Below are 21,121 nucleotides of genomic sequence, written 5' to 3' on the forward strand. Positions count from 1 at the left end.
AGGACATTGGTCCACCAGAGACCTCCCGGCTCCACGTAATATTAAACAGCAAAAGCTCTCTCAGAGATCTCCATCTCAATGTTAAGACCCAGCTCCACTCAACGACCAGCAAGCTACAGTGCTGGACACCCTATGTCAAACAACTAGCAAGACAGGAACACAACACCACCCATTAGCAGAGAGGGTGCCTAAAATAATAATAATGTCACAAACACCCCAAAACACACCACTGGACATGGTTCTGCACACCAGAAAGACAAGATCCAAACTCATCCTCCAGAACACAGGCACTAGTCCCCTCCACCAGGAAGCCTAAACAACCCACTGAACCAACCTTAGCCACTGGGGGCAGACACCAAAAGCTACGGGAACTACGTACCTGCAGCCTGCAGAAAGGAGACCCTAAACACAGTAAGTTCAGCAAAATGAGAAGACAGAGAAACACACAGGAGATGAAGGAGCAAAGTAAAAACCCGCCAGAACAAACAGATGAAGAGGAAATAGGCAGTCTACCTGAAAAAGAATTCAGAGTAGTGATAGTAAAGACAATCCAAAATCTTGGAAATAGAATGGAGAAAATTCAAGAAACGTTTAACAAAGACCTAAAAGAACTAAAGAACAAACAAACAATGATGAACAACACAATAAATGAAATTAAAAATTCTCTAGAAGGAATCAATGGCAGAATAACTGAGGCAGAAGAACGGATAAGTGATCTGGAAGATAAAATAGTGGAAATAACTACTGCAGAGCAGAATAAAGGAAAAAGAATGAAAAGAATTGAGGACAGTCTCAGAGGCCTCTGGGACAACATTAAACTCACCAACATTCGAATTATAGGGGTCCCAGAAGAAGAAAAGAAAAAGAAAGGGACTGAAAAAATATTTGAAGAGATTATACTTGAAAACTTCCTTAATATGGGAAAGGAAATAGTTAATCAAGTCCAGGAAGCACAGAGAGTCCCATACAGGATAAATCCAAGGAGAAACACGCCAAGACACATATTAATCAAACTATCAAAAATTAAATACAAAAAAAAAATATTAAAAGCAGCAAGAGAAAAACAACAAATAACATACAGGGGAATCCCCATAAGGTTAACAGCTGATCTTGCAGCAGAAATTCTGCAAGCCAGAAGGGAGTGGCAGGACATATTTAAAGTGATGAAAGGGAAAAACCTACAACGAAGATTACTCTACCCAGCAAGAATCTCATTCAGATTCGACAGAGAAATTAAAACCTTGACAGACAAGCAAAAGCTAAGAGAATTCAGCACCACCAAAACAGCTTTACAACAAATGCTAAAGGCACTTCTCTAGGCAGGAAACACAAGAGAAGGAAAAGACGTACAATAACAAACCCAAAACAATTAAGAAAATGGTGATAGGAACATACATATCGATAATTACCTTGAATGTAAATGGATTAAATGCTCCAACCAAAAGACATAGACTGGTTGAATGCATACAAAAACAAGATCCAGATATATGCTGTCTACAAGACACCCACTTCAGACCTAGGGACACATACAGACTGAAAGTGAGGGGATGGAAGAAGATATTCCATGCAAATGGAAATCAAAAGAAAGCTGGAGTAGCAATTCTCATACCAGACAAAATAGACTTTAAAATAAGGACTATTACAAGAGACAAAGAAGGACACTACATAATGATCAAGGGATCAATCCAAGAAGAAGATATAACATTTGTAAATATTTATGCACCCAACATAGGAGCACCTAAATACATAAGGCAAATGCTAACAGCCATAAAAGGGGATATTGACAGTAACACAATCATAGTAGGGGACTTTAACACCCCACTTTTACCAATGGACAGATCATCCAAAATGAAAATAAGTAAGGAAACACAAGCTTTAAATGACACATTAAAAATGATGGACTTAATTGATATTTATGGGACATTCCATCCAAAAACAACAGAATACACTTTCTTCTCAAGTGCTCGTGGAACATTCTCCAGGATAGATCATATCTTGGGTCACAAATCAAGCCTCGGTAAATTTAAGAAAATTGAAAACATATCAAGTATCTTTTCTGACCACAACGCTATGAGACTAGATATCAATTATAGGAAAAAAATCTGTAAAAAATACAAATACATGGAGGCTAAACAATACACTAATTAATAACCAAGAGATCACTGAAGATATCAAAGAGGAAATCAAAAATACCTAGAAACAAATGACAATGAAAACACGATGACCCAAAACCTATGGGATGCAGCAAAAGCAGTTCTAAGAGGGAAGTTTATAGCAAAACAATCCTACCTCAAGAAACAAGAAACATCTCAGAGAAACAACCTAACCTTACACCTAAAGCAATTAGAGAAAGAAGAACAAAAAAACCCCCAGAGTTAGCAGAAGGAAAGATATCATAAAGATCAGATCTGAAATAGATGAAAAAGCAATGAAGGAAACAATATCAAAGAGCAATAAAACTAAAAGCTGGTTCTCTGAGAAGGTAAACAAAATTGATAAACCATTAGCCAGACTCATCAAGAAAAAAAGGAAGAAGATTCAAATCAATAGAATTAGAAATGAAAAAGGAAATGTAACAACTGACACTGCAGAAATACAAAGGATCATGAGAGATTACTACAAGTAACTATATGCCAATAAAACGGACAACCTGGAAGAAATGGACAAATTCGTAGAAAAGCACAACCTTCCAAGACTGAACCAGGAAGAAATAAAAAATATAAACAGACCAATCAGAAGCACTGAAATTGAGACTGTGATTAAAAACCTTCCAATAAACAAAAGCCCAGGACCAGATGGCTTCACAGGTGAGTTCTATCAAACATTTAGAGAACTAACACCAATCCTTCTCAAACTCTTCCAAAATATAGCAGAGGGAGGAACACTCACAAACTCATTCGATGAGGCTACCATCACCCTGATACCAAAGCCAGACAAAGATGTCACAAAGAAAGAAAACTACAGGCCAATATCACTGATGAACATAGATGCAAAAATACTCAACAAAATACTAGCAAACAGAATTCAACAGCACATTAAAAGGATCATACACCATGATCAAGTGGGGTTTATCCCAGGAAGGCAAGGATTCTTCAATATACGCAAACCAATCAATGTGATACACCATATTAACAAATTGAAGGAGAAAAACCATATGATCATCTCCATAGATGCAGAAAAAGCTTTCAGCAAAATTCAACACCCATTTATGATAAAAACCCTCCAGAAAGTATGCATAGAGGGAACTTACCTCAACATAATAAAGGCCATATATGACAAACCCACTGCCAACATCGTTCTCAATGGTGAAAAACTGAAACCTTTTCCACTAATATCAGGAACAAGACAGGGTTGCCCACTCTCACCACTACTATTCAACATAGTTTTGGAAGTTTTAGCCACAGCAATCAGAGAAGAAAAAGAAATAAAATGAATCCAGATTGGAAAAGAAGAAGTAAAGCTGTCACTGTTTGCAGATAACATGATACTATACGCATGGAATCCTAAAGATACTACCAGAAAACTACTAGAGCTAATCAGTGAATTTGGTAGAGTAGCAGGATACAAAATTAATGCACAGAAATCTCTTGCATTCCTATACACTAATGATGAAATATCTGAAAGAGAAATTAAGGAAACACTCCCATTTACCACTGCAACAAAAAGAATAAAATACCTAGGAATAAACTTATCTAAGGAGACAAAAGACCTGTATGCAGAAAACTATTAGACACGGATGAAAGAAATTAAAGATGATACAAACAGATGGAGAGATAAACCATTTTCTTGAATTGGAAGAATCAACATTGTGAAAATGACTATAGTACCCAAAGCAATCTACAGCTTCAATGTAATCCCTATCAAACTACCAATGGCATTTTTCACAGAACTAGAACAAAAAATTTCACAATTTGTATGGAAACACAAAGGACCCTGAATAGCTAAAGCAGTCTGGAGAAAGAAAAACAGAGCTGGAGGTGTCAGGCTCCTGGACTTCAGACTATACTACGAAGCTACAGTAATCAAGACAGTATGGCACTGGCACAAAAACAGAAATATAGATCAATGGAACAGGATAGAAAGCCCAGAGATAAACCCACACACATACGGTCATCTTATTTTTGATAAAAGAGGCAAGAATATACAATGGAGAAAAGACAGCCTCTTCAATAAGTGGTGCTGGGAAAACTGGACAGCTACATGTAAAAGAAGGAAATTAGAACACTCCCTAACACCATACACAAAAATAAACTCCAAATGGATTAAAGACCTAAATGTAGGGCCAGACACTATCAAACTCTTAGAGGAAAACATAGGCAGAACACTCTATGACATAAATCCCAGCAAGATCCTTTTTGACCCACCTGCTAGAGAAATGCAAATAAAAACAAAAATAAACAAATGGGACCTAATGACACTTAAAATCTTTTGCACAGCCAAGGAAACCATAAACAAGATGAAAGACAACCCTCAGAATGGAGAAAATATTTGCAAATGAAGCAACTGACAAAGGATTAGTCTCCAAAATATACAAGGAGTTCATGCAGCTCAATATTAAAAAAAACAAACAACCCAATCCAAAAATGGGCAGAAGACCTAAAGAGACATTTCCCCAAAGAAGATATACAGATAGCCAACAAACACATGAAAGAATGCTCAACATCACTAATCACTAGAGAAATGTAAATCAAAACTACAATGAGGTATCACCTCACACCGGTCAGAATGGTCATCATCAAAAAATCTACAAACAATAAATGCTGGAAAGGTTGTAGAGAAAAGGGAACCCTCTTGCACTGTTGGTGGGAATGCAAATTGATACAGCCGCTATGGAGAACAGTATGGAAGTTTCTTAGAAAACTAAAAATAGAACTACCATATGACCCAGCAATCCCACTACTGGGTATATACTCTGAGAAAACCATCATTCAAAAAGAGTCATGTACCACATGTTCATTGCAGCACTCTTTACAACAGCCAGGATATGGAAGCAACCTAAGTGTCCATCGACAGATGAATGGACAAAGAAGATGTGGCACATATATTCAAATATTTCTAAGCCATAAAAAGAAACGAAATTGAGTTATTTTTAGTGAGGTGGATGGACCTAGAGTCTGTCATACAGAGTGAAGTAAGTCAGAAAGAGACAAACAAATACCGTATGCTAACACATATATATGGAATCTAAAAAAGAAAAAAAAATGGTTATGAAGAACCTAGGCGCAGGACAGGAATAAAGATGCAGATGTAGAGAATGGACTTGAGGACATGGAGAGGGGGAAGGGTTAGCTGGGACGAAGTGAGAGAGTGGCATGGACTAATATATACTACCAAATGTAAAATAGATAGCTAGTGGGAAGCAGCCGCTAGCACAGGGAGATCAGCTCCGTGCTTTGTGAACACCTCGAGGGGTGGGATAGGGAGGGTGGGAGGGAGACGCAAGAGGGAGAAGATATGGGGATATATGTATATGTATAGCTGATTCACTTTGTTATAAATCAGAAACTAACACACTATTGTAAAGCAATTATATACTTCAATAAAGATGTTTAAAAAAAATAGTTAAAGAACCAATTCAACACTGCGGTAATAATTTGCATGTGCAGACTCTAGAATCTTCCACCCAAAGGCCAATGAGGTCCTCTGCCCCAGGACACTCACTGACTTGCTTTACCCAGGAGTCCCAGCGGGGCTTTCAACTCTATCAGAGTCGGTAAGAATTCTGAAAGCCTTTTGAAGGTGGTGAGTTTCAAGTAGGTGACTTTCTCAGCTGACAGTTGTCATAGCACAGGGAGCCAGTCAAGCTTCAAGCCTTTGACAATTATATTGAAATTTGTGTGTGTGTGTGTGTGTGTGTGTGTGTGTGTGTGTGTGGTCCTGTATAATGTATTACATTCTAGAACTCTGCAAACATGGAAAATTCCAATAACATTTTTTAGTACTTACATCAAATTGTCTTTATATAATTTCCTATAACCCCTTCATCAATACATCAGTACGTCTAGAAACCACACTAACGTAAAGTAGATTGGTGAGGTCTTGAGCTTTATCGGGACAGCTTAATCTCTTTTTATGACTTAATGTTTACTTCAGTCTAAATAAATATATTCAGGCATATCTATTTCCATGTGGAGGCTTCCATAGAATCATGATTTTTTTTTTTTTAAATTTTGGCCACTGAAATTTATATTCTTCTCTCCAGGGTCGGTTGGAAGAGCGGGCATGTGATGGGGAGCAAAAAAAATCAACCCACCGCCCTGCCAGCGACGTCCTTCTACCCCCATGGCCACAGGATGGCTGAGTAGACTGTGAAACTTAATTTCCCGTTTTAGTGCTTTCCTTTAGGTGACAGTTGTGGCTGAGAATCTATGACCTCAAATCCACACTTCCCGTAACACAGCATTTGAGTGATTTCCAAACATACTTAATAGAACAAGACATCATTCCACAATGGAAATAAGTCTGTGGGACGCCGGGGCCGGAGCAGGGGCAGAAGATTCATGGTTTATAGTCGGTCTGCCTGAATCATAATTACAGCATTTATCATAATTCCTGCCACTCTAATTGGCTTAAGAGTCTTCCTGGGACAGGGTTAGGCGGTATTTCATTGTTGGAATTTACTTTTGATTTTGTAGCCGACGTCACCACTGTGGCTGGTAATTGCTTCCTCTAATTGGTGGAGAAACACTTCCTCTTCCCCCCAAGGTAGATGACAGACCAGAAGGTAGAGTGACAAGAAAGTGGTATTCTGCTTCAAATTAAAATGAGCAGAGGACACTTACTTTCCACTTGAAGAAATACCAGTATTGTGCACACTTTATTTCTCTCATTGCGTTTGTGCTGGGCTCACCTTTCAGCTGTGTCCTTTCCATCTAAGTCCTGACTTCACTGTAGCCAGAGGCATGGAGGAAAGAGGTCGCACCTCAGTGAATGGGGAATCCTTTTGGCGGAAAACTCTTGCTAATAATGCTCTTCACTTCTTTCCAAATCTCCCTCTTTAAACTTTATTTTTAGGTTGAAAATCTGTGTGTGAACAAAACTGCTCTGCACCCAATTAAAAAATGGACAAAGGATTTAAAGAGACATTTCTCCAAAGAAGATTTTAAAATCCCCCATAAGTACATGAAAAGATGCTCAACATCATTAGTCACTAGGGAAATGCAAATCAAAACCTCAGCGAGATACAACTTCTCCCCCTACCAGGAAGCCTACAAACAAAAAGATGGACACTAAAAAGTGTTGGTGAAGATGTGGGGAAATTGGAACCTTTGTTCATTGTTTGTAGGACTGTAAATTGGTGCAGCTGCTTTGGAGGACTTATTGGCAGTTCCTCAAAAAGTTAAACATAGAGTTGTCATATGACCCAGCAATTCCACTTCTAGGTGTACATCCAAGAGAACTGAAAACATAGGTCCACACAAAAATTACCATATGAATGTTCATGGCAGCATTATTCCTAATAGCCAAAAAAGTCCATCAAATGATGAATAGATAAATAGAATGTGGTATATCCATGCAATGGTATATTATCCAGCTATAAAAAGGACAGAACATGAATGAAACTTGAAAACATTATGCTAAGCAAAAGAAGCTAGAAATAAAAGGCCACATATTGTATAATTCCATTTATATGAAATATCCATAACAGGAGATCTCTAGAGTCAGGACATAGGTTAATGATTGCCAGGGGTGGGGGAATATAGAATGACTGATAACACATACAGTTTCTTTGCAGGGTGCTGGATGTCCCGGCATGAGGTAGTGGTGATGAGTCCACAACTTTGGGAACATATTAAAAACCACTACATTGGACACTGTACAAGTGTGAATTTTATGGTATGTGAATTATAGTTAAATAAAAAATTATATGAGAAAAAAAAATCACCTCTGAGGAGTGACACTGGGGTTCCCAGGTGGTCCCATTCTCCTTGAATTTTGAAAATTGTGTTATTTTAATAAAGATGATGATGGTAAAAGAAAAAATATGCTTTTCCAATCTCAGTTGTCACCTCCTTCCCCGATGGCATTTAGTGCCCAACTGTCACTCCCAGAACAAAGGAGCCAAGGGTCTCTTGCTGCCTTTATGCTCTGAACTTGATCCGTTTGCTGTCTGAGCCTGGTTCTCTGATTGAGAGCCCCTAGGACCTTAGTCACCACTGTCTTCCCCCTTTGTTGTGGGTTAAATTGTGTTCCCACAAAAGATGGATACAAGTCCTAATTTCCATTATCCGTGACTGTGACCTTATTAGGAAATAGGGTCTTTGCAGAAGTAATCAAGGTAAGACCAGGTGATACTGGGTTAGGATGAGCTCTAATCCTATGACTGGTGTCCTTAGAAAGGGGAAATTTTAGACACAGAGAGACGACAATGTGAAGACGCACAGGGAGAGGATCTTGTGATGTGGAGGCAGAGATCGAAGTGCTCAGCTACATGCCAAGGAATGCCAAGGAACGCAAAAACTGCCAGCGGCCACCGGAAGCTGGAAGAGGTGAGAAGGGTTCTCCCCTGCAGGTTGCAGAGAGAGCACCTGCTAGCACCTTAAGTTTGACCTTCTGGCCTTCAGAACTGTGAGAGAGCAAAGTTCTATTGTTTGAAGCCATCCAGTTTGTGACAATTTGTTATGGTATCCCTAGGAAACTTAAGATGCTTCTTGAGTGCAGAGCCTGGCACACAGAGACTCGAGCATATTTGCATATTTGCCGAGTGAATGAATCTTCTGCTTCCACACAAGCTGTCCTGGCTGAGGTGGGAAGAAGCCCCGGCCACTGGCTGGTAAAAAATTGAAATGGTAATCTCCGCTTCTGCAGGTGAAGGATCCAGAGAGCAGAAGTGGTTTACCCCAAGTAGGGAGCAGAGTGGGGGACCTGGAATTCAATTTAGATCTTTCCACCCTGAGTTAACAGAAGAAGATGGAAAAGAGAAATGAGCTTAATGAAGAGTCTAATATGAGTCAGATGCTGTGAACTTGGCCTAATTTATTTCTCTCCACAGCCCTGTGTGACCAGTCTTCTCGTTCACATTTCTGCAAATTAGGCAACAGACATAAAAACAGAGATTAGGACGCCTCTAAAATCATCTAGCACGTGGCAAAGCCAGAGTTCCACCCCAGGGCTTTATGATTTCAAGGTCTTGCTTCCCCTAATCTTGCTAGTGGGATCTATTGATGAGATAGCTTTCAGACTTCAGGAGGGCTTTCAAGTTGATTTGATAAGTGATCAGAATACATGTACCTTATAAACTCAAGGTTTGAACAAAAATTTAATATCTACATTTTCTAGTCACTATGACTATAATGATTTTGATCTAAATTCAAGAATATAAAAATTTTCTCTAATCAATAGGGCAAAGGTAATATTTTAATATATGCAATGTATTTTTGCCTTTTTGAGAGTAATAAATTGCTAAGATGAATATTATAAGCCATCAATAAAACATGGATAGGTAAAACTTAAACATAAAAAGGAGGTTTTGTATTCCATTTTTGCAGGTGAAGTGGCTGATGAACATTTCTGTAAAGACATATAAAATATTTGTAGGTTATATTGTTTTAGTATTTTGGGAGTAGTAAATGGAAATAACTTTTTAATAGGATAGGTAAGGCATTTTCTTTCTCAGCATAATTAAAAATATTCTATAACAATTTAGAAAGATTATTTTTCAATTTGTTTCTCCATTTTCTTAGGAAATTTTTATGAGGTTTGGCCTATTTTGAAGTTGCTGACATATCTGTGCATTGGGGGACAGCTTTTAACATCTAATGACCTACACTTACCCCACATGTCAGGGGCACTGAGTGTCGTTAAGCTAATGTTTTATAATCTTAGAAAAATTAGTTTCATTAGGGCTACTGGTGATGTAGTTGGGGATGATTTAGTCTGTTTTCCCACGGCTTTGAGAAAAATGAAAAGAAAACTACATGCCATAATTAAATCAAACCAGTAAAGAGAAATGCAACAGTTTAGCCCTGGAATGAGTTTCTCAAGCCTGTAAGTCACAACTATGTGACCCTGAAGGTCAAGGATTGTGAGAGATTCAATGGCAGTGGTCACATTTGAGAATATCCCCATTTGGCCCAGCATACTTTCTTCCTGCAGGCCCAGAGCCCCATTGGGAGAAGTGGTTGGATCGCGGTGCCTCCTTTCTGGCTGACAAGCAGATGTGGCAGCCCTGGTTCACTGCAGACACTGCAGGGCCTTGAGACGTCAGGCCAGTCGAGAACCACACCTGCCTCCTCAGCAGCCTGCACCTCCCAGGTAATGGCAGGTCTGGGAACCAACCTAACATACAGGGTTTGAGTTGGGAATGAGCACATCCGGCAGGGGAAGTAGACAGAGGCCTAGTCCCGGGATGCTGTTGGCTATTTATGGCTAATTTGTGACTTTCTTTTCTGCAAACATCTTTCTCTGTAGAATTCAAGGTAGTCACACACTTGCTGTATGATCAGATTAGTGTGAATTGCATGGATTTTTCCATGAATTAAATAACAAACAGCAACCCACTAGTCAGATGACCTTAGAATACACTTTAACAGCATGTCTACTGAAATCCGTGGAATTCATCTTATCATCTGGCGTGACAGCGTCACGTTACAAGTGTTAATCGTAATACAGTGTGTGACCTCGATGGGCTGATTATTTTGGTCATGGGCTATCAAGTTAGCTTTGCCAAGTTGTTCTGAAAAGGACCCTAACCTGCCTTAAACCAAAGTCATGGGCGAGAATAACAACTAAAATTTAGATGGACTGTTGAAAAGTTGAATGAAAAGCTCTCCCACCACCTCATCCCAGAAACACATGAATCATTCGCTTTATGAGATTATGTCTGGCCTTGTGCATAGTTTTAAAGAGACAGCAGCTAATCCACTAATAATGCAATTGACTTTTCCTTGTGTTAAAAATCAAATTCAATAATATCACCCTACTTTGTACCCTAGAGATCTAAGATGTGAGAACAGAAACACGAGTTTTCAAAGGCTAAGATCACCTCACTCTCTGAGCTCTTGTTGACTGTTGTTGAAGTTGGGAGCACCCAGAAAGAGAGGGTACCTGACCCCCGGGGTACAGATACACAGCTACATTGGCTCAGCGTGACTTAGAGCCCCTGCTTTTTGGGGGCTAGTTCTCCCAAATTATCTTAATCTCTCGCTCTCTCTTTTTAAAGATACTGTTATTCTAAAAAAAAGGAAATTCGCTGTAATTTTTTTTCCTGTAAAGGTAATAGCAAGCTCATTTGGAAAATTCAAGCAATGCAGGAAAAACACACAAAAAAACCTTGGTATACCTGGGCTTTGGGATATTCATCCAACTCCTCTACTCCTCCCTGAGGAGAGGACACAGCTGTCCTGACATCTCCCTTGTAGTTAGGTGGCCATGAGGAGGGGATGAATGGTACCTCTGGGCCCGTCTCATTAAAGGCCTTCCTTGCGATAGGGCATAGCCTTTCTTTGTTTTCTCATCAGACTAGAATGGAAAGGTCTCCCAAAGTGGCCTTGGGGTCCACACACTGGAGATGGCAAAGCTCAGAATGGCGGGAGTCTGAATTCCCTCCATAGCCAGCACCCCCTATCATTTGGGTTTTACATGAATGAGAAATAAACTTCCATTGTATTGGATCAGTACATGTCTGGGTTTATTTCTTAATGCAGCATTGCCTATCCTACCCTGACTAGTTCGATGTCTTACCACCAGAAATAACAACATAACTTATTAGTAAATATAATTCCAGATATCTCTTTATGAGTAACGCTTATGCACACATATGCAGGCAAACGCAATATTTTCCTAGTAGGATCATAGTGTACCCAATATCTGTTTCACTTAATTATTTCTGGTGCAGATATTTTCATATATTGTGTTCATTAATATATATCATCCTTATAAATGGCTTCATGCTATTTTATCGAATGATTTTATCACGATGAAATAAATTAATTTTTCCTTGATGGAAATTTGGACTGTTTCCAATTTTTCATTATTATAAACAACTTTGAGATGAAAAACCATGTGCAAACCTCATTGTGCACTTGTCCAATTATAGCATCAGGATAAAGTGTCAGAAGAATTATGAGAGTGGGGTTTGAGACACATTGCCACACTGCTCTCCAGAATTTATGATAATCCACTTGTCAAGTAACGGGTAGTGAAAGCACCTGTTTCCCCCACTTTCATCCACCTGGTATCTTCAAACTTTAGAATCTTGGCCCGTATAATAGCAAAGAGGGATCACCTTGGTGATTTTATTTTCATTTCTTTTTTTTTTTTTTTTTTTTTTTTATACTTTTTTTTAAAAAATTTATTTTATTTATTTTTGGCTGTGTTGGGTCTTCGTTTTCTGTGCGAGGGCTTTCTCTAGTTGTGGCAAGCGGGGGCCACTCTTCATCGCGGTGCGCGGGCCTCTCACTATCGCGGCCTCTCTTCTTGCGGAGCACAGGCTCCAGACGCGCAGGCTCAGTAATTGTGGCTCACGGGCGCAGTTGCTCCGCGGCATGTGGGATCTTCCCAGACCAGGGCTCGAACCCGTGTCCCCTGCATTGGCAGGCAGATTCTCAACCACTGCGCCACCAGGGAAGCCCTCATTTCTTTTTATCACTTTTGTTATTGACCTTCCTTCGCATGTCTATTGACCCCTGACTGCATTTCATCTTTTGTGAATAATCTGTGTCTTTTGACAATTTTTCTGTTGGGGAGTTTGTCTTGTTCACACTCATTTGCAAGAAAAGCTTGTCCTTCTCTTCTCTTGTTTGTGAGGTTTATTTTTTTGGCCAGTGAGATGTGCTTTGAAACTGACATGACTACCAAGTACTGGAATTTACATGATCTTTGGGGGGCTTAGAAGAGCATCCTCTCAACCTTGGACTTGTCAGGAAGCAGTGCATTTCCAGCAGTATCCTGGTTAGTACAGCAGTGCTCTCCTAGGAGCAGTGAAAGGGGAGACACAGGGAAACTAGCCAAGAGACATAACGTTGGTGAAACATTCTGCAAATATAAAGACGTCTCAGAAGGATAAATGGCAACTGTGCCAACTCGGCAAGACAATTAAATGGCAGGGCTATTTATATTGCTCAGGTGGAGAGCAGGGAATAGACTCATACCTTGGAAGAACTGAGAAATTGAAGGAACTTAGCCAATGTGAGGGTCCCTCTTCCCCTGTGAAGTTGGAAAGAATGTAAAATTATCTTCTGGATTATACATAAAAAGACTTTGGCTGCCCAAAACTTACTGAGGAAATCATACCAGGGCTGGTCACACTAGCGTTTGAGGAATCGTCCTGGCTAAAATGACTCCCTCACCCGCCTACCTCCCACCTTGGGTCATGCTGGAGGTTCCCAGACCCGTGCGCCTCTCAGAGCTGACAGTGTTGGGGAGAGTGAAGCATTGTTCAGTCTCAGAGAGTCTGTTTAGCTGCAGGAAGGAAAAGGAAGGCATCCATCTAACCTAGCATCGGAGCTGGGAATTTAACTGCAGGGTCATCTTATTTGGCCATTAAGGAAATGACGTGATCACCGAATCTTGCCTTCGTCAGCCCTACAAAGCCATATGGGGCAGGTAACAGAGCTGAGTCTCCAGAATGGGGTTTTGGCGAGAGGCGGTCCTCCAGGAGAGAAAGTTGGTGCTTCAGGGAGATCATCTAATCCAATAGGCTTTGCCTTAGACAGAGTAGGTCCTTAAAGCAGCCCCAGAAAGTTAAGAAACATAGCCGGTAAGTGTGCATTCCGATCCCCGTAAATTTGGGGCCTGGATGGGTGGTAAGGGAGCATCGACAAGGGCTTTGGGCTCCAAATTAGCACATGGCTGATCATGGGCCTGGATGAAGAAGAGGGCGGTCTCTGGTGGAGTAGCAAGTACCCCTTTGACTATGTCAGGTGACTTCTCTGAAAAGGACTCAGATCCCAGACTTCGGGGAGCAAGGATCTTATTTCCTGGAACTGCTCCCCTTTAGGGGTCTGGTGAAAACTTTGAGCCCTTGGCCTTAACCCCCATCGTATAAATGAACGTGAGCACACACAATGTTGCAGGATATTTCAGGCGTAGGTCGTGGGACGCAGTGGTGAGACCGTGACAAGAGCAAAAGCAGAGAGTGGAGGGGGCGGGTGTCTGGGTGAACACGGGCTCTGCCCCCTGCATGCCCACCTCCAGCCGCAGCCCTCCACCTGCCCCTCCCCCTCCGCCCCCCTCCAGTTTCCTCATTTGAGGCAGCCACAGGGAAAGGTGGTGGCCATGCTGGCCTCTGAAGGGGGCAGAGCCGGACAGAGGCCAAGCCCAGAGCAGAGCTGGGTTCCTTGCCCTGCACTGCCATCCTAGAAGGTCTCCAGTGGGTACCTAGTGCTGGTGGTCCAGTGCCGGCCCTCCTGGAGCACCCTTCTCTGTGCCGGGCACTGTGCTGGGTGCTGAGGGCTCCAAGGACAGATAAGGTCCTTGTGTTTCCGGAGGGTGGGGTTAGATTTGTGGTGTTCAACTCTCAAATCCCTGGCAGGGAGGTGGGGAGAAGTTATGGCCAGGGCCTGAGGATGCTTCTATGCCCTAGGTACCACCAGTAGATAAAATAAGTAATTGCCAGTCCATATCCATGTTGCTCTTGTTCCATGTGAACATATGCTCTTGGGGTAACAAACTACACATTGAAAGATCAATGCGTTTTCGGTTGGTTTCCACTTTTTGTCATAATGTATTTTCTCACCTCTCCCACCCTCTTGCTGGGACCGTGAGCTGTCTGAAGTCATCACGTCATGCTGACCCTGGGAGAAGTTAGGGACCAGCCGGGACCTTGGTGGGCAGGGTCTTGCTGGTTGGCAGAGCGGGTACCTCTGGCTCTAGCAGTGAAACCTTCTGACAAGGATCTCTTCACAGGGGAAGGGACGCCGAGGATGTTCCCGAGGGGAACGCCGAGGGGAAGCGCTGTGCCGAGCATGCGTGGTGGGGAGGCACAGGCGGACCGACCTGCTGCTCTGGTCCCAAGGGAAGCAAGCCCCTCACCTCCCAACCGCGAGGCAACCCACTCAACAGCGCTGGACCAAGAGATGCCACTCTGACCCTGGCCACCAGCCACATGTGCTTCTCCAAGCTGCCCCCTTTCTGGCGGTTTCTACTGCCATCTTTTCAGATCCTTGACTGATTGCTCTGGAACCTGAATGCCTGAGTTCAAATTCCAACCCCCTCCTATTTTAGCTGTGTAGCTTTGGGCGAGTTGTTTTTTTTTTTTTAACCTCTCTGTGCCTCAGTTTGCTTATCTGAAAGTCTATTAGCACCAACTTTATAGAATTGTTAAGTTTAAATACATGAATGCAGGTAAAGCAAGAAGAATAAAAATGAGTCAGTACCTCTTCACATTGTAGCATGGAGGCTGAACACCTGGGTTTAGAGCCAGGTGATCCGGGTTTGAATCCTGACTTCGTTCCTTCCTCTTTGTGTGATCTTGAGTGAGTTTCCTAATCTCTCTGTGCTTTAGTTTCCTCACCCATAGCACGAGGTTAATAACTGCATTTGTTCCCGAAGGCTGTTGTGATAAACTAGTGAGAAAGTAAAGCGCTTGCAGAAGCCCACAACACATACTAAATGCTATACAAATACTAACTTATTAATTTTGTTTTATAAATAAAAAACAGAGGTCAAGTAAATCCTCTGAAGTTACACAGCTAATAATGGTGGTTCTGAGACCATGACCAGATCCCCAAATAAAAAGAAATTGCTCCCACACTTCACCGAAGTATTTTCCTTATTGTGAGAGCAAGAGGGAGTTTCAGGCCTGAAATTCTCATCAGGCCGTGCACAGTCCTTTCCAAGTCAGCCAACAATAGAACATCACCCTGGTTCAGAAATCGCCTGCCAGGGTTGGCTGTTTTTGCTGTTGTTGGGTCCGATATGGTTATGCTGAGGCGCACAGTTACCCTGGGAAGGGACTCCTTGTCTCCCTGGCTCTCTGGGGAGGGTTTCGGCTCTAGCTCCACACCTGGTCAGCCCTCCTGCCCTCACAGGAAGTCTTGCCCCCCCAGGTACAGCATCTGCCTGTGCCCAGATGCAGACAAAATGGCCCTCTTTTCACTCTCCACTGAACACATAATCCAAAGGTTACAGATGCTTCAAAAAAGATCCTCCCCCAAACATTCCCCAATCCAGTCCTTATTCCTCAAACCCCACTAGCCCCTCTCAATTATCTTATATTTCTTGCTCCATAGCCAGTTTGTCTAACTGAAAAGTGTGTGTGCATGTGTGCGTGTGTGTGTATGTATGAGTGTGTATGTGTGTGTGTGTGTGCACGTTGAGCACCGCGACAGTCTCTTTCCCTTCCATAGGAAATACCAGCAAAGCTGCAAAACATCTCCATGGAAACCAGCCTTTCAGTCCATTGGGCTTCTGCAGTGTGGATACATCCGGTGCAAGGCAGGCAGGGACTAATGAGGCAACTTAATAGAACATAGAGCATGCCAGTTTAGAATGCAATGGCCCATTCTTGGGGCTCCTAATAAGCCAGTGACATCCAAATGATGACAGAACCCCATGTTTTTACTCCATGAAAGCTTAAGTGTGTGCAAGCTTTGATTGTCATGAAACTTTTGTAGGTTCACTGCCCCACATCAGGTCATGAAATGTAGGTCTCTATAGTAACCTACAATATAGTCAATTTAAAAATGACAGTTTCTCCATCATGATAAGACTCCCCTCCCCCAGCCCAGTTACCTTTTAGGTCTCTTATGTGTCCTAATGTGTTTTCTCTTGTTCTTTTTTCACACTGACATTTTTAATCTGCTGAGAAACAGAGGTGATTTCAAGAGGAATAATTCTGATTTTTTTCCTTAACCTTTCCCTCACCCTCTTCTACCTTTTCTCCATTAGAGGATGTGTATTAAGGCTCTAAACAATATATACTCAATCTTTTTGCCTTTCAGGCAAGGATCAAAATGGTTGTGAATACTGCTGGTAGGAGGTATAAACTGTAGGATACGACCCTTCAAAGGTTGGGTAGAAAGTTTAAAATATTAACAGATGGGATTAAACATATATTTGATGAGCTGAAAAAATTAAGTGTGTGGGTAATTTCCACAAGTATATTATTTTACCCCTTCATTAATATGAGAGCTCTTTTTGTATGATTATAATTGTTTGGATCTTTGAATAGTTTTCCATATTATTTGGTCTCATCTACATTGGACCAATGGGATATTTGCCTTAGGTGGTTATTGTTTAACTTTTTGTTTGTAATTTTTTCTGTTGTTATGCTGGATTTTTTTGGCAGCAAACAGTCAAATATTCCAAACATGTTTCAATTTGATTGATCATTTTGCCTGGAAAGCTCTAGGGAAAAAAATGGAAGATCTTATTATTTGAAAAGCATATTATGCGAAGTTGTCTGATTTTAGAATTGAAATCAGAATGTCATGTCAGCCTCAAAACTTGAGGCTGTTCTTTTTTTGCTTCTTAGACTTGTTAACTCTTGGCATTTGAAAACCATCATTACTTATTATTAGAGTGATTATGACAAGAGAGTTTGAGAATGTTTGGAAATCTGAAAGGCAATCATATATTTAAAAGAAAAAAATGTCTCAAACTATACTCCCTCTCAAATAATGTACTACTTGTAAAATTATGTGGTTATGTTTTTTAGTAAATCTGTCAGTCTTCTTAAAACTGGCTTTTTCTTGTATCTTTATGCTACTGGTTCTCATGTACGTAAAGGCTCCTAAAAGAATGCAGGTACGCCTTCCCAAATTGCCATAAGTTGATTCATTTATCTTTTATATTTGGCTGTTGAGAAAGCCAGGTGACCAAGAAGCCATTAATTAAATTCTAAGCAATTTTCCCACCAGAAAAATCTGGAAAAAAGGATGAGCGGAAAATAGATTTAAAAGCCCACCTAATTTTCTAATTTCATGTAAATAGAAGGAATATTTCTTCTGCTTGAAAAAAAGAGAGCCAAAGAGAGCATTAGGAATATATCAGAATTCATAATTTTGAAGGAAAGTAAATTGCATAAAGTTCTGAAGGAGGTTTTTCTGTTTGGGTTCCCAAAGTTAAACTGTCAGAATTTTACCTGTTTAAGGATGTTTTTCATTGTTTGGTGAGGGAGAAATTGAAATCATATATATATATATGGTCTGTTTCCACCTTAACTGGGTGCACTGCAATTCAATTCTGACACTAACCACTTGGCGATGGTGTGAGATCCCATAAGTTAAGGGCTCAGTTCTCCACAGCTCTGTCCTTACTTCCAATGCTAGATGCATTTTAGGGGTCCCTAGACCATCTGCACTTCTGACCTATGTGTCTGACCACACTTCTAGCTATAAATTCTGGGGTTCCCACAATGCCTTTAGGTACGATAATCCACTAAAATGACTCAGAACTGAAGAGAGTGCTAGATTTGCAATTATAGTTTATTATAAAGGACACACATAGGTGGGATCTAGGAGAGAGGCAGAGCTCCCATGCCCTTTCCCCATGGAGTCAGGGCACTTCACCCTCCCGGGATGCCAATGTATTCACCAACCGGGAAGCTCCACCGAGCCTCATGTCCAGAGTTTTTATTGGGGGTTTCAGTACATAGACATGATTCATGAAGTCACTGGCAACATGATTGAACTCAATCTCCAGTCCCTTCCTCTGCACCAAGGTTGGGCTTGGTATTTCTGATGACCAGCCCCCATCCTGGGTTGACCTAGGCCCCCATCATGAGTCACCTTGTTAGCAGAACAAACACACTCTTTTCACTGAAGAAACTCCAAGGGGTTTTGAAGCCCTGTTCCAGGACCCAGGGACAAGACCACATATATTCTTACTACACCACAGCACATACGTAATTGACAAGACATAGCCCTCCCGATGTCTGCTCTTACTTCCCTAGTGTCAGGAACATGCTGTTTTGTGTACATTATTGTCAGATTTGTCACTTTCCCTCTAGCACTGTTGTCAAGCGCCTAATCCTTTATCTGGTTATTTGTTTTGATTTCTGCCAAAATACATCAAAATATCACGACACATGGGTTCTGCCCACCTCCCAAGTTGCAGTTTTAGTCATTTTTATTCTTTTATGCCACCTCTCTCAACCCTGACTTTTATGTAAAAAATTGTTCCCTCAACATAGAAATTTGGGGGCCTCTATTTCAGGCTCACATCTTCTGCCCCACTCCCTCCACTTCCCACCCCACCTTGGGCCAATGGGTTAACCAGCAGTGTTACTTCAGGGTCCCCATCAAGAAAATGAGTTTTTTCTCTTATGAAAAGAACTATGGTGCCTACGAAACACAGGGATATAAAATTTGCATTTTGAGGATTCCATATTTATGGGAAAGGCTTCAAGCAGTCCAGACTCAAAAGTAAATACTCTAATGTAGATGGCCATAAGTTGACAGGGGAAAGAGAACTTTCTGGAAGTACTTTTGTCTTATCAAATAGTTTGGCAGTGTAAAAACTTTTCCCATGCAAGGATTTATTGGTCTATGGACCTTTCTGCTTCTTAGTCATCAAAATCACTGTAGCAAAGTTTTGTGAAGACATGATTAAATCTGTCTGTTCCCAGTACATCAGGATGTAATATGGAAAGTATTTACTTATTTTAAATTGAGGTTAAATTCCAATAACATAAAATTAACCATTTGAAAGGGGACAATGCAGTGGCATTTAATACATTCACAATGTTGTGCAACCACCACCTCTATCTAGTTCCAAAACATTTTCATCACCCCAAAAGGAAACCCCATACTCAAAGCCATTACTCTCCTTCAGAGGGTAATTATTTTCAACAAAATCTCTGTTTTCAGTCATTCACTTAACAAATATTTATGTCTACTGTGTAAGGGATACGTGTCGAGTACTTTCTTTTTCCTTGTCATTTTCTTATTTTTCCTAATTTTATTGTATATGGTTATAGGAAGATTCCAGACAACTGGGTCTGGTTAATCAATGAGAAAATTCTATTCCATTGATAAAGTCTGTATCTTCCATTTTATCCAGCAAAAGAGCAGACACACAGCAACTACATAAGAAATGCTGAATGACAGAGTTTTGCTGTAATTATATTGGGTTAGAATTATATTATCAAATGGATGTATCATTTAAAAGATTTCTTTAGGCAAGCAGAAGTCAGGAGCAACCAGAGATGTGATTTCATATCTGAGTCAATGCAAGGATTCAAACAGGGGAGGAGAATCAATTCACAGGAACTTATCACACCTATTTGTTAAAAAAAGCATTGCAGGATTTCCCTGGTGGCGCAGTGGTTGAGAATCCACCTGCCAATGCAGGGGACACTGGTTTGATCCCTGTTCCGGGAAGATTCCACATGCCATGGAGCAACTAAGCCCGTGCGCCACAGCTACTGAGCCTGCGCTCTAGAGCCCGCGTGCCACAACTACTGAGCCCACGAGCCACAACTACTGAAACCCGCGTGCCTAGAGCCTGTGCTCCACAACAAGAAAAACCACCACAGTGAGAAGCCCTTGCACTGCAACTACTGAAGCCCGTGGGCCTAGAGCCTGTGCTCTACAATGAAGAGTAGCCCCTGCTCACCACAACTAGAGAAAGCTTGCACACAGCAACGAAGACCCAACACAGCCAAAAACAAACAAACAAACAAATAAATAAATAAATAAAATTTATTAAAAAAAAAAGCATTGCATTCACAGTGTTTCAAAGGAGACATCCTGAACTGAACTGAACTGCAACTTGCAGCTACTGTTCTGGATGAGCCAGTTGCCCGGAAGTTGCCCTTTTGAGAGACAGTTGTGAGAACCATCGGGATGCACGTGGAAGATGACAAGTCCCGTGTTACATAAGGTCTGGGCGTTGGGGAGTAGCCCCCAGACACCATTTGACAATGAAGAGTGTGTCAGGATACGGCAGTGACCCCACTCCTTGTGGGTGGGGAAGGCGGTGTCCCCAATTCTGTCTCCTCAGCTCCACTCAGCATCCAGCATCCCTGGACCAGCTCCGGGGCTCCTACAACCTGGGAGCTCTCATTTCTGAAAACCCACACAGCTCTGTGCTCCATAGCCTCTAACTGATGTCTGGCTATTGTTTTATGTGGGGGATTATCTGTCCAGACAATCTTCTTAATTGTGTTTTCCTTCTCAGCACAGAGAAGAATATTTTGCTGACAATATGCTTGACATGAGAAGATGCCTTCTTTCCT

This window comes from Balaenoptera ricei, chromosome 4 (genome assembly GCF_028023285.1).
Source record: "Balaenoptera ricei isolate mBalRic1 chromosome 4, mBalRic1.hap2, whole genome shotgun sequence".
Taxonomy (NCBI): Eukaryota; Metazoa; Chordata; class Mammalia; order Artiodactyla; family Balaenopteridae; genus Balaenoptera; species Balaenoptera ricei.